This window comes from Staurois parvus, unplaced genomic scaffold (genome assembly GCF_062004578.1).
Source record: "Staurois parvus isolate SC_StPar_1 unplaced genomic scaffold, SC_StPar_1.0 ptg000544l, whole genome shotgun sequence".
In the NCBI taxonomy this organism is placed as follows: Eukaryota; Metazoa; Chordata; class Amphibia; order Anura; family Ranidae; genus Staurois; species Staurois parvus.
In genome coordinates this window covers 8,153,284-8,177,039 of record NW_028318340.1, presented here as the reverse complement: position 1 = coordinate 8,177,039, position 23,756 = coordinate 8,153,284, and the positions used below count along the sequence as shown (strand labels likewise).

The 23,756-nt window shown below is 42.5% G+C and overlaps 1 protein-coding gene across 1 annotated transcript in view; it reads left to right on the top strand.

Moving 5' to 3' along the window:
• FRY (FRY microtubule binding protein) overlaps positions 1-23,756 on the top strand; it is a 578,133-nt gene that overhangs the window by 151,836 nt on the left and 402,541 nt on the right. The window contains exon 3 of the mRNA XM_089690883.1: positions 3,800-3,948. The gene's annotated coding sequence lies outside the window, so the exon portion shown is untranslated. The remainder of the gene's footprint in view (positions 1-3,799; positions 3,949-23,756) is intronic.

Sequence of the window (23,756 nt, the reverse complement as noted above, 5' to 3'; positions counted from 1 at the left end):
GTCTGCTCAGTAGCGGGAGTTGGAGTGTGGTGGTGGAAGAGGAGTGCGAGTCAGAAAGATGTGAGGCTGGAGGAAGAAGGCTGCCAGAAGGCCTGCTGGAATGGGGCCTGCCTGCAAGCCTGGAGCTGGAAAAGAGGAAATCTCAGGACTCACTGGTTCCCTGAGAGAGGACCATGTGTGTGGCAAGGAAGGAACAGCCCAGTTGAACAGGAGCTAGGTCCCATGCTCAGGAAGAACACCTTCAGATTGCTGGGTGAAGAGAAGTTCATCTAGAGTCTGGGGTAGTACAACTGGAGTTGCTGGCTAGCCCTCCAACAGAGACTGTGTCAGAAAGAGGAGAAGCTGTGAATAGTTCAGGATGTTGTCCTCAAATTTCAGTTCCCTTGGATAGGGTAAAGGGGTGTATAGGATGCCCAAGTTTAATCCCCTCAATAAAACAACAAAAGCAATGCTCGAGGCCTAATTTCTGTCTGTGGATGAAAGCCAAGTGGAAAATGCTAACTGACTGGCTGTGCAGGACTATAGGGGGACCTAAAATTCAACAGCAACACCCAAGGGGATAATGCTACACATATGCATTTCTAGATGTGCTGTTCGCTTTCTATCCTGTCAGTCTTTCAGAACCCTGTGGTCACAGAGAAAGTGATGTTAATGTAGGACATTAACTCTCCACCCTTAACTCCTAAAACTGGTTTAGCAGGTACAACCAATACAGATTGAGATCTAAATTTAAAGCAGTTTATTGCCTTCCACTGTGACCAGTCCTTTGCAAGGAGTCTCACTGTCTTTGGTACAATTTTCTTACATTTTGGAGACAGTGGAGACAAAAGAGTGATAAAAATATAAGAATCCATTGGAAAAGTCAGCCCACAAGAAACATGCTGATAGAAGGAAAGAGCAGAGTGAGTGAAAGATAAGTTCATCAGTCTGCTGCTTCTCTTTTAAAGCTGCATTCACACTTCCATATAGCTGGAACAAGCGTTCCTGCTACGTGATTTTGACGGGCAATTGTCTTGTGATCTTGCATGGTGCATAGGGCTGCTGAGAGAAATCATGGGGCCCCGTACAGCCTACCTGACAGGCCCACCCCATCCTTGTCACCTCGCCTTACCAATCACAGGCGGCTGAGGCATTCCCTACTCTGCAGAATGTTTACGTATGGATGTGGGTCATGGAATGCCTTGGCCACATGTGATTATCAGTATGCAGTGATTATCAGTATGCAGTGATAGCTTCCTGGCAGGATAGCTCAGGTGTGTTTAGACTAGATAAAATTGGCTATAGAAATCTCATTGGTAGGGATGAGCTTACAGTATGTGTGTTCAGATTTTAAGGCCTAATAGAGATTCCTCAAGTCTTAAAGTGATACTAAATCTAAAAACATTCAAACTGTTGGCCCTCCAGCTGTTGCAGAACTACAAATCCCATGAGGCATTGCAAGGCTAACAGTTACAGGAATGACTCCCACAGGCAGAGGCATGATGGGACTTGTAGTTCCGCAACAGCTGCATGCATTCCTTGCTTTAAGGTAAAAAACGTTTTCTATTCCTCTGTCCTCCTGCATCCCTGTGTGAAGGGGAAGAGAGGGAAGAACAGGTACAGCCCTGTGCATAGCAACATCTCTTCTCCCCTCTCTTCCCCTTCACATAAGGACTCAAGCAGCAGCAGGAGCCATTGGCTTCTGCTGCTGTCAATCAAATGCAGTGAGGATGAAGTGGGGGTTAGGTTTTTGCCTAATCATAATGGCTGGGGAAAGCAACACTAGGACCTGGAAGTGGCCTTTTACACAGAGCTTCTGGGTCATTATCAGTAAGAGGAAATCAGCGAATGGACGTTCACTGATCTCCCTTCCCCTCTACCTGGCAGCATCTGCTATGCTGGTCCTGGGTCTGCCGATGGGTACGCTATGATAAGGAAACAAGGCAGGGGCATTGGCACTCACAAGGTATGGGGAAACAATCAGCTGGATCATTTCCATCTGACAACCTACAGTTGGCTTGTCAGATTTACATACACTCAGTACAGTATGATGCTTCGTTGTAGATCTCATTTACACTTTTGTTTGGGGGGCAGTAAAAATGGACAGCTGTGTTTTTACTGTCCCCCAACCACTTCCCTTATGCTGCAGAGGCATTTCAACTGTAGTCTGTAATACAGTGGTGGTGGCAGGACGTTTTACACACACTTCTGGTTGCTGCAGCCATCGGGAATGTGTGAATCCACCACCATACTACAGAATATGGTTGAAATGCATCTGAAGCATAAGGGGAGTGGTTGGGGGGTAGTAAAAACACAGCGTTTCATTCCACTGTGCCTATGATCATCATCATTAGCAGGATGATAATCACAGTACAGCAGGTTCTATATGGCTGTCAGGCACATGGATGTTTGCTCTGGCTTGCCACTTGCAGTGCTAAAGTTACTGTTTCTCTCTGTACCTTCTTCCAGAAATAAGTGCTGCCCCTTGTGCCTTGCCTGTGCACAGGGATCCCTATCCTGTGCTCTCTTCTCTCTGTTCAATCACCTCACCTCCTGCAGCCGGCTCTGTTCAGTCTCCTCACTTCCCGCGCTGTTTAGTTACCTCCAGCTGCCCAGTTACAGATTCACCCTCCATCCTCCTCAGTGCTTACTCAGGCAGGTAGCATCAGCCAGGGAAAAGTAACAAATAGCCACGGCCAACCAAAACTTTGAGAACCACGGCACAGGCTTTATGTGCCTGAGATCCCAAATAAAAGTTTCCTCTCTGATCCCATTTTCTGGGTGCCTCTGCTGAACTTTCGGGGCCCAGGGAAATGTAATTTATATCCCAGCAAGCCTAGGAGCCAGGTCTTCTATTAAAGACAGCTTGCACTATAGATAAACGGCAAAGATACCCAGGCCCCCATGTTTAGGTGAAAAGCCCCAGACCCGGTACAAGAGGAGCAGTTGTACTGCCTCATCAGCTGCCCTGAGGGTAGCCCATTCCCTTGAATGGGCTGCCATACCCACTTTTGTCACCCAAAATTTGATTTTGAAAAGTGCAGCTTGCCGCGATTGTTGCGCGACAGTCATGGCAGAATTGCATCATGTTTTGGGTGCCATTATCCCTTAATGTGCATTGCATGCTGTGCAGTGGTTGCCGCGTGATTTGGAATTGTGAGCAGAATCGCAGCAAAAGTGCAGCTTGCCGCGATTGTTGCGCGACAGTCATGGCAGAATTGCATCATGTTTTGGGTGCCATTATCCCTTAATGTGCATTGCATGCTGTGCAGTGGTTGCCACGTGATTTGGAATTGTGAGCAGAATCGCAGCAATTGTGGTCACAATCCCAAATCGTCAGATGTGAACCGGGCCTTACAGCCCACTTACGAGCTGGGAGAAGGATAAGACCTGTAAGTGTTACTGCAGCATATAAAAATCAAGTCTGCCAGACAAGGCTCTGCTTTGTGGAATACAATGGCAAGCACTGCAGATTTGTCCATCTATGCTGCTTAGTGTGGTTAGAGAATAAAATGATTTCTTGGATTCACCCCACCTAGCTGAACAAGTGATATCCTCTAAGTAATCAGATATATACTGTAAGTAATAATCTAAAAAGGAAAAAAAAATATCTATGAAGTCACGTAATTGGTTTACGTAACACATAGGGAGGAGCCGGTGATGTCATGCCACTAATACAGATGTATGCAGGTGGCCATTTTGTTGGAGGTTATCCATACTATGAGCTTGAATACTGAAGTACACCAGTTATACTGTACAACATAAGTGGAGTAAATTAAAATGTTTTAATAAAATACTTCATATCTTATTTCTTTTGTAGAGAATCTCACATGTATGTTGCGGGATTGCGGAAGATGGAGGTGGATTGAGATCATCAGTGGAAAGGAGAAAGAGGAAGCAACCATGTTGATGGAGACCCCACTATAAGGGAAAGGCGCATGAGACCTATTGTTGGGTCAAAACATTAAGGTGAGAGAATATGAATATAGATGGGAGAAGCGCACTAAAGAATTGATAATTTGCATATTGACATTATTGCACGAACGTAAGAACTATTGTGGAAAATTCATCTCATATGGACATTTGGGACTTTGTTTGACCAGGTTTTATTTTATATATGTATGTGACATACTGTATGTTGCATTGGTATATGTTCATTAGGATAATGCACTTTACATTTATATGTTTGTTAGATTAATACACTTTATACTACTGAACACTGTTACATACGTTTATTTATATTGTTAAATAGTCTGGTTGAAAAAAGACACAAGTCAATCTAGTTCAACCATTAAAAAAAAATGTATACAAACCTATATACACACACAATACTATACCCACAGTTAATGCAGAGGAAAGCAAACAAAAAAAAAACAGCAAAGCATAATCCAATTTGCCCCTGCAGGGGAAAATGTAATTCCTAAAATCCCAAGAGGCAATTGGAGGTACCCTGGATCAACTTTACCTATAAATGTTAGTATTCATCTGTATTATGTATATTTAAGAAAAAATCCAGCTGGTTTTTAAAGCAATCTACTGAGCTGGCCAAAACCAGTTCTTGAGGGAGTCTATTCCAAATTTTCACAGCTCTTACTGTGAAAAATCCTTTCAGTGTTTGGACATTAAATCTCTTTGCCTCCAGATGTAAAGAGTGCCCTCTTGTCCTCTGTGATGACCTTAAAGTGAATAACTCTACACCAAGTTCACTATATGAACCACTGATGTATTTATACATGTTGATCATATCCCCCCTTAATCTCCTCTTCTCAAGAGAGAATAAATTTGGTTCCTCTAATCTTTCCTCATAGCTGAGCTCCTCCATGCCTCATATCAGTTTTTTTGCCATTCTCTTCACTTTCTCCATTTCCTCGATATCTTTTTTGCGAATTGGTGTCCAAAACTGAACTGCATATTCCAGATGAGGTGTTAGTAATGATTTGTACCGGGGTAATATGATATCTCTCTCTGGAGTCTATACCTCTTGTAATACAAGAGAGGATTTTGCTCGCTTTAGAAACTGCAGCTTGGCATTGCATGCCAATTATTAAGCTTGTGATCTACCAGAACTCCCAGATCCTTCTCCACCATTGATTCCCCCAGTTGTACCACCCCCCCCAGTATGTATGATATGTGCATATTCGTAACCCCCAAGTGCAAAAAACTTTACATATATCATCATTAAACCTCATTTGCCACATACACTATATTGCCAAAAATATTGGGACACCCCTCCAAATCGTGATTCAGGTGTTCCAATCATCTCCATGGCCACAGGTGTAAAAAATCAAGCACCTAGGCATGCAGACTGCTTCTACAAACATTTGTGAAAGAATGGATTGCTCTCAGGAGCTCAGTGAATTCAAGTTGCCTGTGCAATAACTCCATCCATGAAATTTCCTTGCTACGAAATATTCCAGAGTCAACTGTTAGTGGTATTCTAACAAATTGGAAGCAACTGGGAACAACAATAATTCAGCCATGAAGTGGTAGGCCACGTAAAATCTATCAGGCGATGAAATGGGAAACGTGAAAGCGGGGTCAGTGCATGCTGAAGCACAGTGCGCAGATATCCACAACTGTCTTCAGAGTCAAAAGCTAAAGACCTCCAAACTTCGTGTGGCCTTCAGATTAACACGACAACAGTGTGTAGAGAGCTTCATGGAATAGGTTTCCATGGCCGAGCAGCTGCATCCAAGCCTTACGTCACCAAGTGCAATGTAAAGCATCAGATGCAGTGGTGTAAAGTGTGCTGCCACTGGACTCTAGAGCAGTGGAGATGTGTTGTGTGGAGTGACAAATCACACTTCTCTGTCTGGCAATCCAACATTTATGGGTTTGGCAGTTGCCAGGAAAGCGGTACTTGCCTGACTGTATTGTGCCAAGTGATAATTTTGGTGGAGGGGGGATTATGGTGTGGGGTTGTTTTTCAGGGGTTGGGCTTGGCCCCTTAATTCCAGTTAGGGGAACTCCTAAAGTGTTACTAAACCCACAACAGTAAAATCAGTCTGTATATGTAGTAAAGCATGCTTGTTATACTCACTGTGGAACCTAAGGGATTACTCCTCCGCATGGCGTAAAAAGGATGTTTGATCCTGTCTTTTCCGATCCTCCCCTTCTTCCACATCCCCATTTCATCGCCTCGTGGACACTCTGCACATGCTCAGTTTGGTTTGTATTGCTAGAGAGTTTTTTCTTTTTCTTAGGAGAGTGCATGTGATCAGCACAGGGAACAATCAGCACTGTCCAGACAGAGGGTCAGGGGTCCTGCAGCCTCATAGGGCAGTGAGAGGAGAATGAAAACTCCTCCTACAAGCTTTAACCAGTGCTCAGCTGGACACTGATAGAAGTCACAAGACCTATATACTGCTGATGAGAAAAGATATTTATCAGTTTATATTTACTACAATAATTGCATTTCCATGTTCTGTGCGAGACCAGATATAGTGAATGCAGGGTCCTGGGTTTAGGAACACTTTAAGCAAAGATTCCCCCAGCAACATGAATAAGTACATTCTTTAACTATTTTATTTAGTTTTTTATATTGGCGACAGGGTTGCTTTAAGCTTGATTAAGGTCCCTCCCCCAGCCTGCTGTTAGGACAATAAAAATGCACCCTGATGAGGTCATAAGTCTATTTTCACCTCATCTGAGAATTCTTACAGTGTTGCAATGAGCTAAAGGCCGATTGTCTCATCCCACAGCATTCTCATCCCTGGGAGTGCTCATCCCAGTCCGAGTTCTGCTGTACACATGATTGCTGGAAATCAACAGAATACAAATTATGATGCTGTTGCTACTTGAATTTAAAAATATGTTTAATAGAAAAATACTTGGTCTGTTACAGATCGGAGATCAACTTTAACCTTGCTTAATGTTTACTTCAACATTTCATACTAAGATAAATAGATAGATAGATGTTGTGGTAGAGGCAAATAGATCAAATGTAACACAATAGATAATAACAAGGTATGTTATCACAATGCCCAGTGAATACCGTGATGAGTTTGGAAATGAAGTTAATCTTCCACTACACATTTCTGCTGTGACGTTAAACAACTCAATTATTTCATGTAAGATATGTGGCTGACATATAGAACACTTCAGAATAACCCAGTTATATTAATATTAGCTTAGAATGTGCAGCTGTAAATTTACATTTAGCGATATTCTCAGCCATCAACTAATGGCTTGAGGAAACAAATGAAAGCAAGGAAATATTAAGGTTTAGGTTTTAAGATAACAGATGTTATAGTAACACACACACACACACACACACACACACACACACATATATATATAGATATATAGATATAGATAGACACACACACACTTTTTTTATTATTAAATTATAATAGCATACATATAATTATTACAATACCACAATTTATATAGTGCAAACTGTTTTACAAAGTAAGTGGGGACAGTACAGTTACAATACCATGTACCATGGAGAAAAGGGCCCTGCTTGTGAGAGCCTATAATGTAAAAGGGTGGTGGTGCAGTAACTGTGTAACTAGTAGTAACTATGGGGGGAGGGGAGTTGATGGAAAAAGTAGAAGTTCAGTTAGGTAGATGCAGGGTAGACTTCCCTGTAAAGATGTGTTTTGAGAGATCCCCTTAAGGTGGACAGAGAAGGATGTGGACAGAAAGATTGGGGTAGGAAGCTCCAGAGAATAAGAGAGGCTGTAAAGAAGTCCTGGTGGCAAGCATGGCAGGAGGTGATGAGGGAGTTAGAGAGCAGAAGACAGAGATAGATTTTGGTGTCTTCAGCATAGAGATGGTATTGGAAGTCACGAGAGGCAATCTAATGACCAAGGGAGGAGATGTGCTTAGAGAAAAGGAGGTGTCTGAGAACAGAGCCTTTGGGAGGGGGGTCCCTATGGCAAGAGAAAGAGGTAAGGAAGAGACAAAAGGTGCCGGTGACACTGAAGGAGCACTTAGATCGTAAAAGAAGAAACTGAAAAGAGCAGGGTCTTGGAGGCCAAGGGAGTGAAGAGTAGTGACCATTGGTTTTAGCAGTTAGTAAGTCGTTAGTGAGTTTTAAGAGGGCAGTTTGTTGTGGGTAAAAGCCAGACTGTAAGGGGTTGAGAAGGTTGGTATTGGTGAGGAAGCAGTTCAGATGGTTGTAAACTAGGCATTCAGAAGTTTGGAGGTAGGCAGGAGCAAGGAAGAGGTTTTAAATTGTTCAGACTGGTGGTATTTAGCAAGGGGATTTTAAGAATGGGGATGAACAGGGCAGGTTTAAGAGGGGGGAGAGAAGATGCCAGTAGAGCAGAAGAGATTGAAGATCTAGTTAGAGAACACAGAATAGAGAAAGAGTGAACAGGTGGTGAGGAGACAGGGTTCAGGGGTCAGATGGTTAGGTGGGCAGCAAAAAAGTTTAGCGGCCTCTTCTGTAGTAACAGGGTAAAAAAAAAAAAAAAAAAAAAAAAAAGTGGTGGTAGACAAGGTGGGGTTTATTTACTAAAGCTGGAGAGTCCAAAATCAGACTCCCTTCTGCATAGAAACCAATCAGCTTCTAACCTCAGCTTGTTCAGTGAAGCTTTGGCAATGAAACCTGGAAGCTGAGTGGTTTCTATGCAGAAGGGAGTCTGATTTTGGACTCTCCAGCTTTAGTAAATAAACCCCGGTGTGTCAAGTACAGTATAGCGAACAGTGGAGATCTCATCACAAATTGCATCTGTTTTGTTTTTTAAACTGTTGGTAATGTCCTGGACTGTAAATTAGTTATTAGGTGGAGGCGGTGGGAGATAAAGTGGAGCTTTAAAAGGTAGAAAAGAGTTCACAAGGAATGGCTAAGAGCGTGTTAATGGGAATGATAAAATAGGTCTGTTTGACAGCACAAAGGGAGCAATTATATTTTATGAGGGCAGATTTATACAAGATGCATCCTTGAAGGGATTTAGTTTTATACTACACTCGCCTCATGCAAGAACACAGCTATGTCTTTTGAGACTTCAGGTGCTGTCTATGTGCCAGGGTTGTAGCAGTCAGGGCCTAATGGCAAATGTGTCCAGAGAAGAGTTAGCTGTGAAGGTCATGCAGGACAGGGCAAAGAGCCCAACATAGAGGCAGTCAGTAGCAGAGAAGAGAAGGGTTAACGTGTAAGTTTCTATGGGTAATTGTCAACTTCTTGAAAGAATAGGGGGGTGAAGACAGGGAGAGTGTGAAACTGATAAGGTTGTAATCAGAGAGAGGAAATGGGGTATTGGAGAGGTTGCAAAGATGCAGAGATGAGAGAGTAAAAGGTCAAGGATATTGCTACCAGAGTGAATAGGAGTGTGGATCAATTGTATTAAGTTGGAAGATGAGGTTAGGTTGAGAAGGCTGATAGGTGAATATTTCAGAGATTGGAAAGTAGGGTAGCACGGCAGAGACATCATCCAAAAAGCTTTACAAAGGTCAGGAAGGTGAATCAGTAACTTATATATGGTAATAATAAATATAGATACATTTTATATATAGTAATAAATATACAGGAGAGAGAGGGGGGAGGGAGAAAAAAAGAGGGAGAGAGGGAGCGAGAGAGAGGGAGGGAGAGAGGGAGCGAGAGAGAGAGAGAGAGGGGGGGAGAGAGAGAGAGGGGGAGAGAGAGAGAGAGAGAGAGAGAGAGAGAGAAAGAGGCGGGGGGAGGGGGAGAGAAAGTGAGAGGGAGGGGGAGAGAGAAAGAGGCGGGGGGAGGGAAAAAGAGAGACGGGAGGAGAGGGAAAGAGAGAGGGGGAGGGGAAAGAGAAAGAGAGGTGGGGGGGAGAGAGAAAGAGAGGGGGAAAGAGGGAGGGAGAAAGGGAGTGAGGAAGAGAGGGGGGAGAGAGAATGAGAGAGGGAGGAAGAGAGAGGGAAAGAGAGAGAGAGGAAGAGAGAGGGAAAGAGAGAGAGAGGGGGGAGGGAGAGAGGAAGAGAGAGAGAGAGAGAGCAAAAGAAGGAGCAAGAGAAAGAAAAGGAAAGAACAATAAAGAGAGAGAGACAGAAGGAAAAAAGAAAAGAAAGAAAGAGATATGGAAACTGTAATTGAGACAACTTTTTTACTTTCCTGGGCCACATTGGAAGAATTGTCTTGGGCATCACATACAATACACTAACAAAGAGTAGCTGATGAGCCTGACTAACAACACCACAAGACAATTTATTCACTCCTTGATTATTTCCCGCCTTGACTACTGCAACTTCCTCCTCACTGGCCTGCCTTTACAAAGGCTATCCCCCCTTCAGTCTATATGAATGCTTCTGCTAAACTAATACACAGGGCCATCTTTCATGCGGGGCAAAAGGGGCAGCTACCCAGGGCCCAGTCATTGTTGTGGGACCCAAAGCAGCTGCCCCCTGAGCCCACGCTACTCGTCAGGGTATTTTTTCAGCCTTAATTCCACCACCTCCAGCGCTGTTCACTTCTGTCACTTGTAAATACAGCTTCTGTATTTATAAGTGACAGACGCTCCTCTCCCGGCGACCGCTCAGATCCCTCCCTGCTCTACACATCATCTCCATAGAAAAGCAGAGGAGGGAGTAGGCAGGGAATCCACACAGGCAAAAGCTCCTCCTCACCAGCAGCTTGCACGGACACACTGTAAGCATTCCTCTGCAGCCACACTGTGAACATTTCTAGGTGGATGGAAAGGAATTGGGGCAGGAGGGAAGCTCTCTACTGAAAGGTGTGTGTGTGTGGGCTGTGTGTGGGTGGGGGAGCTATGAACTGAAATCTGTTAAGAAGAGAGCTTTGCACTTGGGGGTGGGGGGTGGAGGGGGAGAATTTGGATGTACACAGGGCACCCCTCAACCCTGCCCTCCGCACAAAGTGCACCCCTCAACCCTGCCCTCCGCACACAGTGCACCCCTCAACCCTGCCCTCCGCACACAGTGCACCCCTCAACCCTGCCCTCCGCACACCCCTCAACCCTGCCCTCCGCACACGGCGCACCCCTTAAACCTGCACGCCGTACACGGCGCACCCCTTAAACCTGCACGCCGTACACGGCGCACCTCTTAAACCTGCACGCCGTACACGGCGCACCCCTTAAACCTGCACGCCGTACACGGCGCACCTCTTAAACCTGCACGCCGTACACGGCGCACCTCTTAAACTTGCACTCCGTACACGGCGCACCTCTTAAACCTGCACGCTGTACACGGCGCACCCCTCAACCCTGCAGTCTGTACTTACTGCCCCCTTCAACCCTGCACTCTTTATGTACCCTGGCAGCCCATCCTCGGAGATGTTGCTCACATTGGGCTCTTTTCCTACCTGCACTCAACCTCCATAGTTGTGTGTTTTCTGCTAAGCTTATTGCTAGAATTTTCCTTCTATTGGTGGGTCTTGTCCCCTCTGCAGTCTGTGGTGTGAAGAAATGGAGGAAATTGTGTGCTGTAACCTCTAGCAACCAATCAGTGAGCTGTAATGATGTGCAGTAACCTGTAGCAACCAATCAGTAAACAGTAATGATCTGTTGTAATCTCTAGCAACCAAACAGTAAACAATAATAAAGGTGCAGTAACCTCTAGCAACCAATCAGCAGTAATGATGTGTAGTAACCTCTAACAAATTTAAAATACTAACCACAGCATACAAGGCCATCCGCAACATCACGCCCAGCTACATCACCAACCTCATTTGCAAATACCACCCAAATCATCCTCTCCACAACTCCCAAGACCTCCTGCTCTCTAGTTTCCTTGTTACCTCCTCCCACTCCCACCTCCAGGACTTCTCCAAAGCCTCTCCCATCCTCTGGAACTCCCTGCCCCAGTATGTCCGTTAAGCTCCTACCCTGTCCGACTTTAGGCAATCCTTGAAAATGAATTTATTCAGGGAAGCCTACCCTACCTTCACCGAAGAACTGTACTCCATCAGACAGTAAGCTACATCAGCAGGGCCCTCCTATTCTTCTGTATTGTAATTGTACTATCCCCCTTTATATTGTAAAGAGCTGTGTAAACTGTTGCGGCTATAAAAATCTTGTATTATAATAATAATAAATAATGAGCAAAAAAAGTTGAACAGATCACAAGTTAACGATCATTTTAGGGATGCATCGATATATCGGCGGCCAAAATGTATTGGGCAAAATTAGTGTTATCAGCATTTTGCTGATAGCAAAAAAAAAAAAAAGAAAGGTGCCGATAATGGCCGCCAAAAACACATGATTTTGCTGCGATTTTACCTGTGATTTTACTTGCGGTTTGGCCACAATTTTACCACGTTTAGTGTGCAATTTTCATAAGTCGTGACAAAAACCGTATCAAACCACAACCCATGTGCCTTTTTCATGCGTTTTCAATGCATTTCAGACCTGGTTCACACCAATGTAGTTTGCATTTTGTCCGTTTTGCATTTTTTTATGCATTTTTTGATGCATCTTGCTTTTTAATTTTTTTTTTGGACAACTTTTTGCTGGGCAGATTTAAAACACAAAATGCATCAAATACACAACACATGTGCTTTTTTGCTGCAATTTCAGTACATTTCAGGCCTGGTTCATACCAATGCAGTCTGTGTTTTGGATTGCGGTTTGCATTTTTGCACACACGGTTTTGATGTTTTTTGGACAACTTGTTGCTGGGCAGATTAAAAAACGCAAAACCAATCAAAAACATGTCAAAAACACACTGTGTGCGTTTTCTTTTTTTTTAACTCGCCAAATTTGCGCCAAAAATTGCGGCAAGCAGGATTTTTAACGCCGCAAGGGAAGCATTGTGAAGACATACAGAACATTGAATTTAAATGGATGCATGAGCTTTTTTCTTGCACCTTTTTTTTTTTTTTAAACACAAAAGCGTTTCAAAAACTGCTCAGTGTCAAAGCAGTCTGTTGTCAAAAAAGGTGCTGTAAATAAATGCATATTCATCATAATATTAATTAAAAATTTAAATTTAATACATACATATATATATATATATATATAAATAAATAAATAAAAGTCCATTTTGGTTTCGTTTTTTGGATTTGCATCTTGGATTTTCGGTTTTGGTCCAGAATTTTCATTTCGGGGCACCACTAGATCATTGATATAGACAATGTACCTATTTGAGTAATAAAGTTTCATTTTTCTTTTATTATAAAAGTAAAAGAGGGCAACATAAAACTAGTGTGATATTTGACACTGTTTTTGATAAACTAACACATCATTATCTGATTTGATTGTAATAGAAATTCTCAATGAATTTAAGGTGCTCATCAGATATTTTAGTTCTAATTTTGCCCTTAACACCCTGGTTATATCAAAGCCGATTTTGAAATCGTGTAACGGACAGTGAAATCGCACGGATTTCAAAGTCAGGTGACATGCTAATTTGAGATGCGATTTGCAAGACATCTGACACAGATGTCTATGCAAATCACACCAAAAGTAGTGCATGTACTACTTTAGAAATCGTTGTGGCTCTGACCAAGTTGGAACCAAACCGACCGTTCTAAAAGTAGACAATAGGGTGTGACTTGACATACAATTTGCAAGTCACCTGGCATGCAAATCGCATGCCAAGTGGCACCCGATGTGACCGGGTTGCTATCTGCTTTATTTTTGAAAATAGCTGCTCACAAATATAGGTGCTGCCAAAAACTGATGACATGAATAAGGCGTGATTGTGAAGAGTGGGAGATTTTTCTTTGGGAAGATAAAGCTTATAAAAGTCCAGTAAAGAGACACTGTCAAATATTTCTGCGCACGCATGTGTTCACTGGGTGCAAATGCATTTTTGCAAAAAATTCCCTCCACAAATCAAAATTTTTAAGTAAGTTTATGATTTCATATGGGGCCGCATCCATAGCTGTCTTGGGCCACGAGCTGGACACCCCTGGTCTAGAGCAAGGAAACTTGGACAAAGTTTGTAGATTAGTGACTTCACTGGTAAAGACACTTTCAGAAGAGCAGTAACAGGAAGAACATGTCTCTGGATCCCAACCCTGAAGGGCCCTCTGTATAAATATAGTGAGTACATATGTCATTGACATTGATCAATTTTGCTACTTTTAACTAAGCACTTGATTTATCGGTGTTAATGAAAAGATTGTAAAACTGTTCATTATTGCTGTAATTTGCAATTGTTTTTGTATCACTTTTAGGTTTCGTAATACCTTCAGTAGCAGAATCAAAAGACATTCTTTATGCTACCATTAAAGGAGTTCTATGATCACAGCATACATGTTTGTTTTCGAACACTGGCATTATATTAGCTACACTAATAATAATATTAACCCCTTGACGCCGACGTAACACAAATATGTGGCCTCACAGAACTGTGCTTTTTTCTGTGGGGCCGCATATTTGCGTACCTGTCTTTCTGCTTGGAGCGTGCCACACGGCATGCTCCCAGCACTAAGACCGCAATGTCACTGAGAGCAGCGGGTCCCGTTCTAACGATCGGAACTCCCGATTCCAGGTCACATGATTGCTGTGATAGCCTCTGATTAGCTATTAATGTGATCAGTCACTGTACAGCCTGACCCCCTTGTTTTTTTTTCTCTATGAATGGAGGAGAGAGATACATTGCATCTCTCTAACTTTATTTAAAAATAAAGAAAAGATACCTAGATCAAGGTTTGATCTAGTTCAGTGCCAGGGTAAGTGTTTGGGTCAAGGTCAAAAAGTCAGGGTCAAAGGTCAGGATTTAAAAAAAAAAAATTATGTCAGTGTGTTTTAGGTAAAGAAGACAAACAAAAATGTGCACTATTGTTTCTGGGCTGTACTCCGGGTACAGACAACAAATAACATACACATATATGGTATCGCTGCCATCGTCAGGAGCTGGAGAATTACTTCTGGGTTGTGCTTTGGTGGTAGGTTATGGTAGTAACAAGAAACACACAGCTAAATAAAAAAAAAATGATTTTTTTTTTACTATTTTGGGCCAGTTTTCCTTTGATGATTAAAAAAAAAAAAAAAAAAAAATCAGGAGATATCCATGATCATTTACCACCAAAGGAAAGCCCAATTTGTCCTGAAATAAACAAGCTATAATTCACCTGGATGTACAAAGTAGTTGTGATAATATGTACGGTTTTACTAACACATGTTAACGTTGCAAAATTGTGCTTAGGCATTTAGATTTGTTTTACCCTTAGGCATTAAACACAAGCAATAGTTATTTTTGACAATCCAATATACTGTAAGCTTATTTATATTTCGTGTTGTGAGTGCTGCATGTCTGCTGCTCATCTTTTTCCACAACTTTCTGGGTTCCTTGCATGCTTTGCAGCTTCTCCTATTTACCTTCAATTTCTAAGGACTACATATCACATGATACCTTGCTGCCTGCAATTAGCAATTCTTGTACGGATTCTACCTCCTGAAACTCCTCCTCTCAGCACCTCTGTAGTTCAGAAGACAGATTCCGTGAAATGTGTGACACAGCAAAAGGGATGCACTGAAATTTCGCTAGCTGAAACGGTTCGGCTGCAAATACCCCTATCGCCCTTTGACTGATATGAAAATAGGCACCAATACACTGGGTTTTTTTTAAGCACTAGATCAATACTTTTTTTTTTATCTAATGCTTTACATTGTAGAGGAGAGATGTAGGGACTTATTGACCCAATATCTCTCCACAAAGAGGACTTGTCACTGCTTATTTCTGTCACAAGGGATGATTGCATTCCTTGTGATCGGAATAAAAGTAATTAAATAAAATTTAAAGGGACAGTGTAAAAAAAAAAAGTAATAAAAAACAAAATATGTTTAAAGTCCTACTGCCCCCCCCGTGCTCCTGTGCAGTGGTGAACGCGTATGTAGGCCACGCCCATATATGTAAACAGTGTTCAAACCACACATGTGAGGTATCGCCACGAACGTCAGAGCAAGAGCAATAATTCTAGCACTAGGCCTCCTCTGTAACTTTAAACTGGTAACTTGCAAAAATGTTTAAAGCCTCACCCATGGAGATTTTTAATTACCATAGTTTGGGGCCATTCTACGAGCATGTGCAATAATAAAGCATGACATGTTGAGTATCTATTTACTCAGCATAACATCATCTTTCATATTTTACAAAAAATTGTGGTATATATTGTAATTTGTTTTTTTTTTAATTCATTAAAGTGTATTTTTTTCCCAAAAAATTGCGTTTAAAAAATGTATGCATTTTTAAAAACTGTCCATTTTGCTTTCAGTCTATGGCAAGTGCATCCTGAATTTTCAGTTTTGATACCAGAATTTTCATTTCGATGCACCACTACACAGCAGTGCCTGCTCACAGGGCATAGTGAATATGTGTCACAGAATTCAAGGATGTAAATGTGTTGGGATCTTCACACATTTATGGGGATGAGACAAACTACCCTGGGTTCAATTCAATGCCAGACCTGAAATCCATTGAAATCAATGGGAACTGAATCTGTCAAATCAAGAATATTCAATTTTCTGGACTGATAGGCAAAGGATTGTCAGAAAAAACTGGAGGGGTGTTCAGTACCCTGGGGAACATGTACCAGTGTGATTTCCCCTCTGGCTTCTATTAAAAACACACACGCGCACACACAATACATGCCACAGAGATCACCCCCAAAAGGTCCTCCAAATATGTTTAAAGGTGTATCCCATAAAAAATGAGGTCTCTCAGGAAACCCATACCAGACAAATAATACAAGCATGCAGGCTGACTGGCCAGAAAAGGGGGGGTGAACTATTTCAGGGCACATGCTCAACATGGGGGTGGGGCCTTATATTAATGAATTCATAGGCCTCTTCCCCAAAACCCTGGGCAGTGGTTGTGGGTGTCTGAGGGCAGGGGGCTTTAAAAATAAGGGGGCCCACTTGAATTAGTAAGGGGTACATAGTTATCCTGGGGGGATTGTATGGGACAAGCTGTTCTGCTCATCCCCATTGCAAACCATCACAAATTGCTTATCAACACCTACACTTTAATGTTTTGACAGGTGCTTACAGGAATGTACAGAAGACCACTCTACTGCTGGCTAATTCAATTCAGTTGTCAAAAGCATAATGCTGGTCACACAAGTCAGATTTGATCTGTCAGACTGATTACATTTTACCATTAAATTTTAAAAGGTCCATTCAAATGATATCCCTTCATTCTGATCTGAAACCTGCCAATACATGTGGCAATTTTAAGGCAATATCAACAACATCACCAACTAGCTTTCATTCTCAAAATTGACCAAGCTAATGAACTCAAGCTGCCACGGTTTTCCATTGACACTGTGAAATGATCTTTGTTAATGGTTGGTTGCCTTGGTCCATTCTGTTAGTTTTATGATACAAATTTATGATGAAATTGCTTGAAAACGAATGCTTGTGGCCAGCCCAAGGCCATAAATGGGTGGATTCCACATCCAATATGAAGCTTAGGCATTAATTGGGCCAATTATGGGTAATGATGGGAAAAGGGTGCTTCCAGGATCTGAAGTAGTTGTTGTCACTGATTTTCTGAATAGCCTTGCCAGTCTATCCCCCTCCTCAATGGAATGTGTTTTATTTTAAGCACCTCTGGTGGGTAGAGCAATATTTTCCAAGGGATGACTCTTTTCAAGGTCAGAAGAAACGACTGAATTATGCAAATTCTAACATGTTACACCCGGCTTCTACTCTCATATAACTCTAGCTTTGTGCAGCTTTACAGCCAGCATGCTTAACGACAGCTTGCACTTGGAAAACAGCATACAGAAAAAACCTAGGTGCAAAATCTAGTTAGACTGCAGCTAAAACCTATAATTAAAACGAGTTCTCCAGCTCAAACTGGTCTTTTAAGAGCTCTGCAGCCCAGTGACTCTTCTCAGATATGCTAATGCTTCTGAAAGAATTTAACGCTTCACTGCAGGTCTGACTTGTAACATGTAGCAATAACACTAAAGGAATTCCACACCACTGAAAGCCAGAATAAGATCCCTTTATTTTCACAGTTTATAACTGCATACAGCTTGTCTTTGCTAGAATGTGCAGACTGGAGATGGTTGTCAGACAGACAGGCTGCTTTCAGTAAGGTAGAGCAAATTGCTGCTTGAATATGCAAAGTACAGTAAAGCTGGCCTTGCACCTGTAGAATTTAGTTTAAATGTTTGGACATGAAATTATAAAATGGTTCGTCTGATCGTTCAATTCTTCATGGATTTGACTAATTTTGAATAACTTTTCTTTGAGTATCATACCAATGTTTTGATTTTCATAGACCGAATGCTAAACTTTAGGATTGACAAGTACATAAGAAAAGTTACAATTTCTCGGACGAAAGTTAATTCAATCATTAGAATGTGATCGTTCCCATTAGATTTGACAGAAATTTTCCATCCTTGTCCTTCTGTTTGCTTATTTTGGTCGAAACAGATTAGCAAATCCTCACCTTTAATGTTTAGATAATCAAGCGAACGTGCACGGCCCTACCGGCCTTAGGTTTGTATGTTATCCCTGTGCCTGTGGAGATGGATCTGTGAGTTGAGAGGAGAGGGGCTGACTGCCCCTGGAGCCCTGAGTTGAAGTGAATGGACTGTTGCTGTGTGCCTGACTGCCTCCGCACTGTTCGGGAAAAGAACCTGTTACACTTAGCAGCTTCTTCAGGAGTAGCGCTACATTTATATGGGAAAAAAATGCAAAGTTACACTTATGGTAATGCCTTTTCCAGTAGTCTTTCAGGACAGCACCTTGAGAGACCTCAGATCCTCTCCACCTAAGGAAACACCTCCACCCAAAATAAAATGCCTGCCTCTCCCCTCTGACCTCAGTTCACGCTTAAACACCTCCGGTCACCTGGGGAGACACCACATAAGACACCAAAAAACACAAAATGTATCTCTTGAAAATCATGCAACAGAGGTTGGGAAACCGGTGCTGTCCTGAAAGACTCCTGGAAAAGGCATTACTGTAAGTGTAACTTTGCTTTTTCCCTTCTTCGTCTTTCAGTACAGTACCTTGAGGAGGATAAGCGAGCACTCACCTCTAGGGTGGGAATACTGCTTGCAGAACCCTACGTCTGAAGGCTTGCTCCTGCACCAAGACCAGGTCGAGTCTAATGCCTGACAAAAGGTGCCGTAACTGGACCAAGTCGCAGCTCTACAGATCTGCCTCGGGGAAGCACCGGGCCGTTCAGCTTGTGTGGCCACCATGGCACGAGTAGAATGTGCCATGATGCCCTCTGGGACCTCCAGGCCCTCGTCCAGATATGCCTGCCCGATTGCTAGCCTTAGCCACCTAGCTAATGTGCATCCGGAAGCTTTCTGACCCTTCCTTACACCCAAAAAAGAAACAAAAAACAAATCTGATTTCCGAAACTCTTTCGTCCTTTCTAAATAAAGAACACACCTTCTCACATCCAGCGTGTGAAACCTTACCTCCTGGTCACACGAAGGATTAGAGCAAAACGAAGGCATGTAATATCTTGACCTCTATGAAAACTCGAGGCCACTTTGGGTACAAAGGACTGTCCTAAATGTAACCCTATCCGTAAATACCTGGGAAAAAAAAAAAAAAAAAAAAAAAAAAAAAAAGGGGGCTATGATTGACAGAGGTTCTAATTCAGTCACTCTTCTTGCAATAGTAATCGCTACAAGGAAAACCATCTTGAGAGTCAGGGCCCTTAGGGAGCTCAAATCTAGAGGTTCAAACGGGGATCTTGTCAGTACATTAAGGACCGTTGTCAGATCCCATTTAGGAAATGGTCTATCCCCTGAAGTGTCTTTGTCTGGTCAAGGACCCAAAAAAATCTAGCTATGAGTACCACCTACCTACTATGTACCAACCAACTCGCCGGTCTGGGGATTCAAAACTCATGACCTCATGCTTTCAAGCTCACTGCTTTATCCCCTGAACCACCACTAGAACTGCTCTTTCATGCCCTGATACATCTAGTCATGTAACATCAGGGGCTTTTTATTCTCTTTAATGTCCAGGGTGGTGTAAATTTCCTTTCTCCCTTCACCAGTCCTCCGGTCTCTGACCGCACCTGGATAGGCCTCCATCGCGTGTCACCCCACCGGAGGAAACAGCGAAAAAATTAGGTCGGAGGGGGGAGGCAGGCGTTTTATTTTGGGTGGAGGTGTTTCCTCAGGTGTGGAGGAGCCAAGGTCTTTCAAAGTGCTGTCCTGAAAGACGAAGAAGGGAAAAAGATGCAAGTAAAATATTCTCTGGAGTATTCCAGTTCTACAGTCAGTTTTTCAGGCGATATTTGTGGAATGCTGATCACATATACAGCAATCTGATTGTACAGTACTCTTCAGAATTAACAGCAACATTGTTATGGTTGGGCCTTCCTAATTAGATTTTTCAGGTAGTCTCTTGCAGTACGTAGTCATTGGTAAACCAAAAATTTACAGAGAAACAATTCAACTGTACAATGTGGAAAAACTCACTTGTACAGGCTTGTACTGGACACTTTACATTCTGTGTGGTGTTTGAGGCTCTGGGATCTAGTTTGTTTCCACTAGGGATGCAACTTTCTTCCAGAGTGCCCCCCTCCACTCAGGGCTCTCTTATATGTGTAGCAGTACATACCACCCAAGCCACCATTCTTACTTTTGCCCATGTGAAAAAGGTCTCGTTTACACTGGAGTTTCCCTCTGTAAGGCCCTCATTGGTGGATCACTTTTGAAAGGGCCATTGAGAAGCGAGATAACGCCTTGTTTTAACCCCTAAAACATATGGTTGCTGGGCAGTTGCAGTGTGGTCCTAGTCAAAGAGTGGGTTGTGTTTGTTGAGTGCCTTCCAAATGCAATAGAGGGAATACTTTTTGCTGCACTGTAATGAAAATCATCGTGGCATGCAATGCCACCATATGGCTGCCATTGCAGCTTATAAATGGGGCTGCATAAAAGTGTGGTTTAACCTCCAGTTTAATTTTTAGGATCCCGTGTGCAAGTTAAATCCTCCAAATTTTAACGAAAGAATTGCCATCTTCTCTGGTTTTGGGGGTTTTTATTATGGGCTGACAGACTAAGGTGTCCGTTTGTGAACCAGCGATAAATAATCACTGCTCAGTTCTCGGCAGTCTCGGAGAACACAGTTCTCCTGTGAATGCCTTTTATGAAGCAGTTTTCCGAAGGAAGGGAGAACGTTCTACAAACAGTGGAAAACGGCTGATTTTACTATAATTTCGTGTGATTACAGTAAAAGATCAGTTTACTAAACAGAGGTAAATTATCGCTGCTTAGTTTGCGGTTCCTCCGATTCTCCAGCTCTGGGCTGGAGAATCTGGAGGGAGAACACAGATCTCCAGCGAAGGGCTGAACATGTTCTCCGCTGATCTCCTGAGTGTCAAACTGTGAATGACCAGAGAATAGCTGCAATCCTCTGAATCGCAGCTATTCTGTGTCATAAACGGACACCTATATTGTTAATTACCTCACAAAGTAGAGATTGACAGGGTACTTAGGTGAAAAATTAGGCAAGACTCCTATTATTCGACATGCACCCATACGACCCGACACATTCAGGTGTGTTTGTTCCTCATGTGCATGTGTATTATTGTGAAATATTTTTTACCATGAATCATTTCTCTGGATGTGTGAGTCAAAGGTAATATATGAAGAAGCGTACTAAACTTTCTACTCATACATGGAAGAAACTGTGTGAACACATGTTATTTTAACCACTTGCTGACCACAGATAGCCAAATGATGGCTACACTGCAGCCGGCCAGTTCTGGGAGGATGTCATATTATATCCTCCAAGAACGCACCCTCCTGCACGCCCCCGGGGGCACACACCCGGCAATCCCCTTGATCACTGTGTCCTACAGACATAGCTGATCACGTGATGTGGTAAAAGGCCAATCACGGCGGCTTTTTACCACGTGATCAACCATGTCCAATGGCACAGCAGATAACCAGCAACTGAATTTTCCGGTGATTGGCTGCACTTTACTGCCGACAGCCGGCAATTGTCAGAGGACGGATAGACACCAATCATCAGGGCACTGATTATCAGTGCCCTGATGATCAGTGCCCAGCAGTGCCACCCACCAGTGCTGCCCATTTGTGCCCAGCAGTGCCGCCCACAAGTGCCCAGCAATGCCACCCACCTGTGCCTATCAGTGCCACCCAGCTGTGCCCATCAGTGTCCAGAAGTGCCACCAGTCAGTGCCGCCTATCAGTGCCCATCATTGTTGCATATTAGTGCCAGCTCATCAGTTCCGCCTATGAGTACCAACTCATCAGTGCCACCTATCAGTGCAGCCTCATCAACACACATCATTGAAGGAGATAAAATTACCTTTTTGCAACATTTTATAATAGAAACAAAGAAAACCTTTTTTTTTCAAAATGTTTGTTCTGTTTGTTTATAGCGCAAAAAAATAAAAACACCCAGCGGCAAGTCCATACCACCAAAAGAAATCTCTATTTGTGTGAAAAAAATGAGAATTTCATGTGAGTGCAGTGTTGCATGACCGCGCAATTGTCAAAGTGCGACAGCGCTGAAAGCTGAAAATTGGCCTGAGGAGGAAGGGGGTATAAGTGCCCGATAGGCAAGTGGTTAAAGACATAAAAAGATACATGACCCTTACTGAAAAAACTAATGGGATTTTATAGGCACTATACCACAAAAATACTCAAAAAGGATATAACAGCTGTATTAATAAAATTCAAACCAGATTTGTGGTAATGAAAGTTGAGCAAATAACACATTCATTTTAAAAAGCAAGTATTGTTTATGACAGACAAAATCAATATATAAAACATTGAAAAATATGGCCTTTGATAGCATGAATGTCATAGTTGGCATAATCGTTATAAGTTGACACTGTGTTTGTTTCTCAGTTGCGTTTCACGGAACGCAGCCCGCTTCTTCAGGGAGACAAAGTATATAGTTCTAAAATTGTTCAAAGATAGACCAAAGAAATAAATATAAATATGTAGCATATTGAAAAAAGTGATAATGAATCTAACAAACACTCTTACCTCGATTAATAACATCAATGACTCTGTAGGAGGCCAGTGGAAAAATTAAGGAAAAGAAAGGAATTAGTGATAAAACCCTCTGATAAGGGAGGTAATGTTGTAGTAATGTCCTGTGATCAATATAGTGCCATGTGCCTGCAGATTCTACAAAAATATGAAATGGTATAAAAATGTTTTCCCAACATCAGGTAAATAAGGCAAAATTAACTTCCTATAATATTAGCAATGATGCCCTGTAGAAGAGCACTTGGGAATCCTTGAATAACGAATGGCCACGTCTCCCTACCTTTTATGCCCTTCCGAAAGTGCATAAAAACCTAAACAAACCCCCAGGTAGGCCCAACATTTCTGGATGTGGTGGGCTCACAGAAAATGCAAATACCTTGGTGGGCATGCATTTAAGACCATGTTACCAGCTTACCATCATACACTCAGGATACAATTCATTTATTACAAACAATTGAAGATATGCAGGTCCTTGCCAATACTTTACTAGTGGCCCTGGATGTAGAAGCTTTCTACAGCAGTATACCACACAGTAAGGGCCTGGATATTGTTAATATGTTTTTACAGGAAAGAAGCAAGGACCAGACTGAAGTCAATATATTTGTCCTTGAAATTCTTCGATACATTCTCAACAATAACTACTTTACTTTTGATGGTTCCCACTTCCTCCAGGTGCAGGGCATAGCCATGGGGACTTTCTGTGCCCCAACCTACGCCAATCTGTACCTGGGGGGGAACGTCAGATATTTGGGGAGGAGTCTCTCTCAATGTACCTGTACCATGTTTTGTCATGGCACATTGATGACACATCCTCTGGGATGGCACCAGAGAACTTTTGGATGCCTTTATAACACATCTAGGAATCAATGACTTCAACCTGTCTTTCACAATGACACGTAATCCTAAACGCATCTCTTTTTTGTATGTGGAGAGCTTTATA